Genomic DNA, 11,902 nt, shown 5'->3' on the forward strand with positions numbered 1-11,902 from the left:
CTCTCCTCTCTCTAAGAAATAGATAGATAGACAGACAGACAGACTTAAAAAAATTGTGAGTCCTGAAGTGACATGACAGATTTTAGTGTCGTTGAATTTTACCTATATGCATAGTGTTTAATTTGACTTTATAGATCACAAGTGATGAGCTATGTTGAATGCTCTACATTTTCCAATAATATCTATTTTTAATGTTTAAAATTGTTTACTTATTACACTTTGTGTCAAGTGCTCCATTATATTTCATAGCATCTTATTTTTGGAAATCAAACATGTATGTCTAATCTGACAGAGCATCTTAAAATACAATGTTTAGAACTTAATAAGCAGAAATAATTGATTTCTAAGTTGAAAACGAGTCAGGTCTAAACCCATCTTCATTAAGCTACTTCAGAGAAAGCCCATAGTAACAAGGGAGAATAACCAATTACAGTGTGTCATTTACTATCATACCTATCACTCTTTCTGACCCAAGTAATATTTATCTGCACTGAGTGATTTCTGTTACATGACACAGAGTTGAATTCTTTCACTAGTCTAACGTGGCAATGCATGTTCCAGAAAGATATATGGTGTAGTGAAAGAAGATGATTTAGTAAGACAAGACATTTTTCCTCTCTGGACTTTTTGCTACATAAAAGCCTTGTCAGTTTGACATTTGCTACTTTTGCTTTATGATCTTGTTCTATTTTCTCTTCTTCTCATACTATCTTTATCAAACTACTAAAACACATTTTGCTAAATACTCCAGATGGGGCAATGGCAAACTTGGCTTCTGGATAGAAACTAGGAAAATTGCCAACCTTCTATTCTTTTTATAGCCCCACATTTTGACCATATTGTATAATTCTACTTTTGCCCATAACTGTATTATTATTACTAATTATTTATGGATTTTTTTCTGAAATTCCCAGTCCCACATTAAGCTATGCCCAATGCACGGTAGAACAGTAGATACTAAATATTTATCTGCTGAATGATGAATATTGTTTTTACTTTCAGTGCATCAGAAGAGGATAATTTATTTTCACACAGAAGATATATACTACGTACTCTATGCGTGTATGGGATGTACATAGAGGGAAAATAAACTCAAAGTGAGTCTTTTGCTTTTAGCATGCTATGAATTAATCACATATGTAGATAGAATCTCGATAAATAAAGAATGAAAGAATGCACATATATGTTGTTTAATAGTCCTTACTGCTTTAGAGAAGAAAAGGATGCTGACTATAGAATAATTCCCAACAATTCAGTTTTGATTAGTTAAAAAATGTTAGAGACTTCACCTTTGATTAATGACAGACATGATGCTTCACAGAAGCTCTCTCATTAAGAACACCTAGAACAGATGAAAGAAGTATCAGTGTTATAAAAATATCACCCAGCCCAGGACTAAAATTGGGCATACAAGGTAAGCCAGGACAGAAAACTTAACACACAATAGAATGAATAATATTTTAGGCAGCTTTTCAGGAATGGGAGTATAAAAATCAGAGTGTAGGGCTTGAGGGGGTGGGAAAAGGGACAGGTAGCTGAGTAAAGCATCTGCATTTTAATTTGAGTCCATGAAATACTGCAACTAAAGATAAAAATGAACTGGAGGTAGATTGTCACTTGTCTACTTACAAGGAAAATAAAGAGACATAATGAATAATTGCACTGTAGTGTCTTGGATTAGACCCTGAAACTGAAAAAGACATTAGTGGAAAAGTTGGAGAAATGAAAATAAAATCTGTAATTTAGTTAACAATATTGTAGCAATGTTAAATTCTTAATTTATAATTGCACCGTGGCTATAAAAGATGCCATTATTTTGTTAACTGGGCCTTATGGAATTCTCTATACTAACAGTGCAATCATTGAACAAATTATAGTTTGTGTAACTTACCCAGAACTGACACAAGGTGAAAGAGAAAATTTGAGGAGTCTTGTTGTTATTAAATGAATCTAAACATTTAATAACTATCTATAATTATTAACTATCTTGAGTCAAATCTATCAGAAGCTAAATTCCAAAGTATGAAAAGAAAACATTGTGAAAAAGGGAAATTATGGTCTCAGTCACAGATATGTAATCAAAGATTATAAATACAATATAAGCAAAATGAATACAACATCTTAAAGGGACAAAACCTCCTCATTTCAGTGATAAAAATTTTAATACAGCAAGCTTACAAGAAATTTTCTAAATCTCCTAAGTAGCAATGATATTCCTGGTGCAAAATATATTAAAAGGAAGTATTGCAAATTTTTCTTTTGAAATACATAATAAGGAAAGTGTATCTACTTTTAACACTTCTAATTCACAGATCTTAATCATTATAATATGAAAAGTCAGATTTATTTTTTTAAATGCATCTGAAAAATACCCTTTTGAAACAAGATCTCCCATTCATTTTACACAGTCTTGCAAAACCTCAAAACTCACCCAACCATATGTGATTTATGTTCTCATCTCCTTCAATTGATAGGATTTTACAGCAACCATAACCAATAGAATATGGTGAAAGTGGTATTTTATGAATCCTAACACTATGTCAAGAAAAAAAATCTGTCATTTGTTTACTTGTATGCTCACTCTTGGAAGCCAGCCATGAGTAAGTTCAAGTAGCCCCTGGAGAAGTCTATGTGAGGAGGAAGCAAAGCTCAAAACTGCCGCTCCTCCTGTTTGCAGCTGACTACCAGCCCCAAGTTGCTGGATTTAAGCAGGACACTTTGAAACTGGATCCTTCAGTTACACATACACATACGAGGAGAGGAACTTCCTCAACTTGGTTACACATGCACTGACAAAAGCAACACTGTGAGGCCCTGAAACAATTTAAGATATGGCCGAAACATAATACTGTTTTAATTTATTAATTTTTGTGTACCTTTATGCAGGAGTGGGTAACTTATAGGACAACATTTAAAATTCATAAATATTGAAGACATGTTAATATTGCCTATTTAAACTTTGAGATAATTGACTTCAACACAAATTCTGTATGTAAAAAAGGATTCAAATTGTCATCAGGCAGTTTTAGATTACTTACAACAATTTTTTTCTTTGTGTTTAACCACATTATAGTAATCTATATTATCCATTTACTTACAAAATAGAAGTCCCAGAGTACACACAGATATTCACAACCACATTTGTGACCCTACTGAGGTCTAGATAAATTGAAGAATATAAAATAAAAGTGGGGGAAATAATGATATATTGCTAACCTTAAAGCCCTTGGTATGTGGAAACAGCTTTCCACATAGCGTTACCACTAATAGCCTGGGGGAAATCAAATTGAAACCCCATAATAAATCTCTGCAAAGTATGTTTTCATTGCTAACTCCACAACCCAATAACTCCCAACATTCTTACTGTGATAGATCACCCCTAGGATTGCCAGCTTTGAATCCTAGCCCTTAGGGGATATTTAATTATTATTCGGTGATGTTTTCAAAAGATACTTTCTCTCTCAATACAGTAACCATGATTTTATTTAAAATTATTTTCTGTATTCATTAAATGAGATTTGTATGAGGGACAATGTGGGGCAGTAAAATAAGCAATTTTGATGTCGAAGAAGCCTAAACTTAAATCCCTGATTTTCAAGGTATGTTACTTTAATACTGTTATTACCATATTTGAACCAGGACAAAGTTTGAGTTAATAATTTTTCTTACTTCATGGTAAAATAGTGGTAGTCCATGCAAAATTCCATTTTATTATCCTACTGGTATATTTCCTTTTTTTTTTCTCCCCATTCTCCACTCTCACCCCACCCCATTGCCCATAGGAAATAATTCTAGGCTGCTAGATGTGGACTTTTGAGATTGTATGTCGCTTTAAAAAAACATATATTTTTTGAAAATTATTTATTGTTAATTTACACAAATTTATACAGATTTACATAATTGTTTCTAAATGTTTCCACTAACCACTATTTTTAGGTCCTGTATAGCCTACTGTGTATATATACCTAGTTTATCTTTTTTATGGTATAGATCTACCTCATTATATTTATACATTCAAAACCTAGATTGTCTCCAATAATCTGATATAATATGATTCAATTATTTCTATTATGAACCTCTTCACACATATTGGATGGTCCTTAATGAAATTCCCATCTGAAAATTTCTCTGAAATATAAATCCAGGAGTTTATTTTTGTATCACCTGACATACGCAAATTCAGTTTGATGAAGCACTGTCAGATTGGCCCCAAGAATGGATATATAAATGAGCTTTCCCACTATCTTAATTGAGGAATCCTGTTTCTCACATTTCGACCAATATTTGCCATTATGGTACTGAAAGATAAAATATAATCCAAAGGTAGTTTTCCTCCCAGTCTCCTAAACTATACCCTTAGAAGACAAATGCTATGAGTTAATCATTACCACAAGTAACAATTTTAACAATCAATTTACCATTATAGATCTATTTCTAACCTCCCAACCTGAAATAGAGTACATTGTTAGGTTACCCAAGTCCAGATTAATCACCTTTTTTTGTATTTGTTAGCAGTCTTTCATTTGCAAGCATAAGAATACAAGATTCACACTGGCTTTAAGAATATGCAAAAATTGGGGCGCCTGGGTGGCTCAGTCGGTTAAGCGTCCGACTTTCGCTTAGGTCATGATCTCGCGGTTCGTGAGTTCGGGCCCCGCGTCGGGCTCTCTGCTGACTGCCAGCTCAGAGCCTGGAGCCTGTTTCAGTCTGTGACTCCCTCTCTCTCTGACCCTCCCCTGCTCACGCGCTCTCTCTCTCTTTCTCTCCTAGAAATAAATAAAAACCTAAAAAAAAATTAAAAAAAAAAAAGAATATGCAAAAATTGTTGTAGAGTTAGGATGAGGTTCAGAATGTTTAATATAATGATTCATTTCTGTCATCAACGACCTATTTTATTTGTGTCTTATTTGCCTATCATTTTAAAGAATTTTACAAATTTAATGTGAAGTTAAAAAATACAAATAGGAAGAAGTCTGTGTTCTTTAATGGTGTACAAGAAAGTGTGAGTGGAACCAAAAGTAAATGAAACATTATCACATTTGTTTACATCACTCTCTAGTTCTTCATATTAACTTTACTTTTCAAATGACAGAAAGTAGGTAGCAATTTAGGAATTGGGAAAGAGATAAAAGTCAAAAAAATCTTTTCTACCATGTTAATTCAATACTGTATAGCTGTGCTCATAGAGTCAACTTCTTTTACTTTTCACTGTGCAGGAATTCAATTGTATATAAAATTGAACCTACTCAGAAACTGAGGGAGACTAGAAATGATGGGTCCATATCTTAGTGCACTGTCTTACAATTTAAATTATAGTACAGATATCAGCTTATAATTTTTAGGAACTGCAAACAAGGCTTTCTTTTAACGTTGAACCAAAAACAGCTCCATAATGTTTTTTTTAGGTTTTCTTTTTTTTTTTTTAAATATTTTTATTTTATTTCCAGGAGAGAGAGAGAGAGAGAGAGAGACAGCGTGAGCGGGGGAGGGTCAGAGAGAGAGGGAGTCACAGACTGAAACAGGCTCCAGGCTCTGAGCTGGCAGTCATCACAGAGCCCGACGCGGGGCTCGAACCCACGAACCGCGAGATCATGACCCAAGTGAAAGCCGGACGCTTAACCGACTAAGCCACCCAGGCGCCCCTTTTTTAGGTTTTCTGATATGTGGAAGAATATATGGGTACTAAGGAGGTTCAAAAGTTTGTCTCCACCAGTTACCAGTGCAGTCTTCAGTGACCCCATCTTGAAGGATTACATTTTGATGGCCTGGTATACTTGTCATTAAGCGTTTTAGTCCTTAAATTTCATTTTCTCCTGGGTTAACTTCACCACCAGGTTGTGTGGAGAAAGTTGTTCCCAGCTGTAGTAGTAACACATGTGGTAGCAGGTGCTCATGTACAATTAGGGCTCCTTCTACACTCCTTCTCATTTGATTTGATCAAAGTCCTCCCTCATGTGCTGAAATGTGATTGCAGCGGAGCTGTCCTTCTCATACAGGGGCTCTTTTGTACTAAAAATCTAATTGGTATGAGGGTACATGTTGATGGTCCACTCCAGGGTGAGGGGCGTGGTCTGCTGGACATACTTGTTGCCGAACTTGTTGATCCATCCCCCCGCCCACCACCAGGCCAGACAATTTGTGAGCATTTGGGTGGTACCATGGACCTGCTGGTGAACTCTAACACTAGCAGGGGGAGGAAATGGGGCAGGCAGGGAGATGTTCCCTGTGCCAGCAGTGGTTACTTGCATCCCCCTCAGCAGATGCCACCTACCATTAGCATGAGAACACAAAAGGAGACTTAATTTGTCTGCCTTAAGGGAATGCAATTTTTCTTGTTGATTTTTCTCAAACTCATAAAATGGCTTCCAGAAAAATCCAGGATCTGCAAGTTTCCTGCTTTACATCATACTGAAAGAGAAGGTATCTTCCAGAAATACTTGAAGAGTGGGGAAGTATGTTTCAGTATGCCCAAATACATTTTATGTATCTTACTTGCTTGAATTGGGCTTGTTTCATCAATCACCCTAAACTAAGCCAGGTAGGGACTAATCCTGAAGTTGGTACTGATGTCTACTTTTCTAAAGTATATGAGCTTTGGAAGAGTGGTAAATACAGAATTGACAGGGTAAAACAACAGAAAAAAAGGGCAAATGGATGTGGAGAACAGAAAGAGCAAACATTTTCATAAACTAGAAAAACTGTATACCTTGACACAAAACAATTTAATCCTTTATAAGCAATTATAAATTTCATAAAACTTGGGGCGCCTGGGTGGCTTAGTCGATTAAGCGTCCGACTTTCGCTTAGGTCATGATCTCGCGGTTCGTGGGTTTGAGCCCCGCGTCCGGCTCTGTGCTGACTGCCAGCTCAGAGCCTGGAGCCTGTTTCAGTCTGTGACTCCCTCTCTCTNGACTTAAAAAAATTTAGTTTTGCTAGGGGCACCTAGGTGGCTCAGTTGGTTAAGCATTCGACTTCGACTCAGGTCATGATCTCATGGTTGGTGCGTTTGAGCCCCATATCGGTCTCTGTGCTGATGGTTTGGAGCCTGGAACCTGCTTTGGATTCTGTGTCTCCCTCCACCTCTCATGCTCTGTCTCTCTGTCTCTCTTAAAAATGAATAAACATTTAAAAAATGTTTTAAATATAAAATTTAATTTTGTAATAATTTCAATACCATTATTATTTATTAAAAAATAAAATGTATGCTGTATCAGGTTAAATAATTTTGAGATTCATGGAGGTTATAGTTTTGCCCCTTAAACATCTTACTCCCATATCTATGCTTATGTATACATTGTTCATAATATAAACAAATTTTGTGAGAACAGCTTATTAAAACAAAGTTTCATAATTTCACAAAATAGACATCATTCTGTAGCATTCTTTTGCTTTCATGAAATAATATTATGTGAACTTTTCTCCATGTCAGTGCATAGAGATTTAAGTCATTAATTTTAAAGTGTATAATTGTCTTTTTGCCTCAAGAACTGGAACTATACATTTTAACAGGAGCATGTGCTAAAAGAAAATAGATATTTTTTAAAAAGTTGGCAGTAGGGCAAGGGGCAAAGAATAATGATCACCCTTTACAGCTTGCAAGAAATTAGTAAGTCCCCAAACCCAGGAAGTGCCTATCAATTATCTCAATTGTAGATGATTAACAAAAGCTCACATGGAACTTGCTTCATGCTTCACATCTGTTCAGCTATTTATCTCTAACAGCAGAGAATAATGGTTTCCTTTTCGGTTTTCCTTTAAATTTTACACAAGTGCTTTGCACTGTGGAATCAAAATGAGAACTCTGTTTCTCGAGATATAATTAAAAGTTGACAAGGTTGGAGAAAAAGATAAGTATCACTAGGGAGTAAACAGTTCAATATGCTCCATGTAATAGTAGCATAATTTATCCACTCATTCCTGTATTGATGGACATACAGATTACCTATTGTTTTTTGTTAAATTAACAATGTACTCAAAATAAGCTTAATTTATATACCATTAATTTGATTTGGCCAAATGATGTTAGTTTTCTACTCCAGTATGTATTTCACAAAACAGAGACTTGAAATAGAGATGCTATTAAGTAAACCTTAGTGTATAGTAGAATTAGTTACTAATTTTTGAATTACCTTCTGTAAACTGAAATAAACTAGCACGTATTAAAACTATGCACTGCAATGCTATATTTATTTGACAAGAAGTTGTATTTTTTCCAAAAGAAACACTTTAAAAATTTAAAAATATGTATAGAAATATTCAGAGTGCATATTCCTTTCTTTATTTTGAAATATTTGAGTAATTTAATATCTTGTTATAATAAATTGGATCTGGCTGATCACTTGTGGCCTTCAATTTTTACAACAGCTCAGGAGTCTGTCTGTTCCTTTGACCAATGTAAATTGTCACATTTCTTGTTATTACTGGGTCTACCTCTAGTAACCTATTGTGTTTGCATACTCTCATAAAATTTCCTACTTTAACTTTTCTAGAATGGCATACAAGACATTCTGTACTGTATAAAGTAAATAGCATTCTGATTGCAAACAAGAAGAACTTTAATGACAAAATACAGAAACACTTTCCCCCCCTGCATTTCAGAGGACTGATCACTCTAGGGAGCATGCAGGTTGCTATTATTTACATAGAGAGGAAGTAACAATAATATAATGCTGACTTAGAAAATAAAAACAAAACATATAATCTTTTTAAGTAAATAATGATTCTAAACTACTGAAGTTACACAAATCAAATGAACCTTGGCAAGTTGTTTGTTGTTGTTGTATGCTATTCTTATTTTTAGATATGAGTGTTTTGACATATGTCTCAAACTTTAAAATGATACCATCTAGCAAAAGAAGTGAAAGTGCATCCTCTGGAGTATTTGCTTTTATTAAGTAAAATAGTATAAAACTGTTCATTCTCTTATTTGAAATGATAACTCTGGTAACAGAATAAAACAGTTTTGAAAAGTCTACAAATTTCTTCAGTGTACAAATTTTATATTTATAGTTTACTCAAATCACCAGATGGTGATATTCTAGGAGTACTATATTGTTGAAAGAGTGTGGGATACAGACTCAGGAGCCCTGAATTTGCATTCAGGTTCTCCAATCCACAAGTTAGGAATTTATTATTAAACTTTTATAATCTTTATTTTGTCACTTCTGAATTGTGAATAATAATGCCTATGCAAAATGTTGTGGAAATGAAATGAGATATTGTCAGTGAAAAAATTCATATGGATAATGGAGTAAGTCATTTATCATGCTCCAAACATGTTTCATAAAATTCATACTACATTTAATGACAATATTCTAAATTCAAAACAACTTCCTTCCTTCCTTCCTTCCTTCCTTTCTTATCGATCGATCTCTTTAAGTAGTCTCTATACCCAACATCAGGCTTGAACTCATGACTCCGAGATCAAGAGTCTCATGTTCTTCCAATGAACCAGCCAAGTACCCCTCAAAACAACTTTTAGAACAAGATGGTAATGGCGCATCTCAAAATCTGGATGACTCAGTCAGTTAAGTGTCCAACTCTTGATTTTGGCTCAGATCATGATCTTGCAGTTTGTGAGATTGATCTTCTTATCAGGATCCACACTGACATCATGGAGCCTGCTTGAGATATTCTCTCTCTTTCTCTCTCTGACTCTCCTCCTCTCTCACTCAAAATAAATAAATAAACTTAAAGAATAAAAATAAAAAGATGCTACAAGAAATGGTATAAAATAAACATGAGCATGTGAGCGCACGTGCACACACACACACACACACACACACACACACACAGAGGAATATTACTCAGCCATAAAAAAGAACAAATTCTTACTATTTACATCAACACAGATAGATCTAAGCGCTAAGTGAAATAAATTAGAGAAAGAAAAATACCATATGATTTTACTCATATATAGAATTTAAGAAACAAGTGAAGAAAGATTGAGACAAAAAAAAAAAGGCCTCTGAAATATAATGAACAAATTGGTGTTGCCAGAAGGTGAGTGGGGGGGTGGATGAAAAAGGTGGAGGGGATTAAGAATACACTTGTGATGAGCACTGAGTAATATACAGAGTTTTTGAACCATTATATACCTGAAATTAATATAACACTGCATGTTAATTATACTTGAATAAAAAATATTTATTCAGATTGACTAGGAAAAAAGGTAAAAGATTCAAATTACTAAAACCAGAAAAACAAGGAACATTTCATTGACTTTACAGGTTTAGAAAGCATTGTAGGAAAATACTATGAGCAACCGTATGCCAACAAATTGGAGAAGCTAGATTAAATGGTTCGATTCTGATAAGCACACAAACTTCAAAACTGTGTCAAGAAGAAAAAGAAAATCTGAATAGATCTCTAACAAGTAAGCAGATTGAATCAATAATTACAAATTCAAAGAAATGCCTCCCAACAAAGAAAAGCGCAGAACTACTGGTGAATTAATCACTGGTAGATTTACCCCAATTCTTCATAAACTCTTCTAAAGTGAAGAGTAATATTTTCTAACTTATTCTATGAGGCTAGCGTTACCTTAGAAGCAAAGCCATACAAAGGTACTACAAGTAAAGAAAATTGCACCAATATCCTTTGTCAATGAAATTGATGGCAAAAATCCTCAACAAAGTACTCCTAGTGTGAATTCAGCAGCACATTAAATGGACTATAAAGATGACCAAGTGGGATTTACACAAAGAAAGCAAGCATGGTTCAACATATGAAATTCTATGTATTATACTACATTAATGTAATAAAGGGAAAATAAAAGCCTACACAGTAACTTTAAATGATGCATAAAAATATCATGTTTCACATCTATCATGATAAAAACACTCAAAAAGTGTTTAGAAGCAATTTTTCTCTACATGGTAAAGGTCTGCCACTAAAGGTCATCATATTTAATGGTGAATGACTGAAAGCTTTTACTCTAAGGAACAAAACAAGGATATCTGCTTTTACCACTGTTATCTGACAGTTATCTGATGTTCTTGCCAGAGTAATTAGGCAAGGGATATAAACAAAAGACATACAAATTGAAATAAAGAAGTAAAATTGTTTCTGCTCATAGATGACATGATCTTGCATGTGGAAAATTCTAAAGAATCCACAAGATTATTCTACATCTAATTTAAAAATTCAGGAAATTTGATACATGAAAAATCAACTTGCAAAAATGATCTATATTTCTATATTTTAGCAACAAGCAGCCTGAAAAGGAAATTAAGAAAACAGTTTCATTTTCAATAATATCAAAAAGAACAAACTATTAGGCATAAATGTAACCAGTGAGGTACAAGACCTGTACATTGAAAACTACAACATCGATGAAAGAAATTAATGAAGACTTAAGTAAATGGAAAGACACTCGCTCATATATGCAAGACTTAATATGGTTAAGATGATGCTTCTACTAAAATACAGAATCAGTGCAATTCCTATCAAAATGTCAATGAGATATTTTGGGTAAAATTAGAAAAGCTCTTTTAAATTTCATATGGAATTTTAAAGGACCTTGAGTAGTCAAACCAATCTTGAAAAAGAATAACAAAGTTAAGCTCATACTTCACAATTTCAAGCTTACAAACTATAGTAATGAAAATAATGTGGTACTGACATAAGGATATACATATACACCATTGGAGTAAAATTGACACCACAGAAATATATATATAATATATATATAATATATATATATATTTTATATTTGCCACTATATATATATTGCATATTATGTATACATTTTGCAACTGACATCAAGCAAGGATGCTACAATCTTTCAGTGGGGAGAAACTGAGTAATACATGCAAATAATGAAGACAGACCCTTATATTATACCATATATAAAAATAAATGAAAATGGATCAAAAGACACAAATTTAAAGCTAAAATCATA

General features: G+C 33.8%; 1 pseudogene; it reads right to left on the reverse strand.

The window, feature by feature from the left end:
• Nucleotides 1-5,220: 5,220 nt before the first annotated feature.
• LOC144237629 (cleavage and polyadenylation specificity factor subunit 5 pseudogene) lies at nucleotides 5,221-6,248 on the reverse strand (annotated as a pseudogene).
• Between the last annotated feature and the right edge of the window lie 5,654 nt (nucleotides 6,249-11,902).

This window comes from Crocuta crocuta, unplaced genomic scaffold, assembly GCF_008692635.1.
Source record: "Crocuta crocuta isolate KB4526 unplaced genomic scaffold, BGI_CrCroc_1.0 scaffold235, whole genome shotgun sequence".
In the NCBI taxonomy this organism is placed as follows: domain Eukaryota; kingdom Metazoa; phylum Chordata; class Mammalia; order Carnivora; family Hyaenidae; genus Crocuta; species Crocuta crocuta.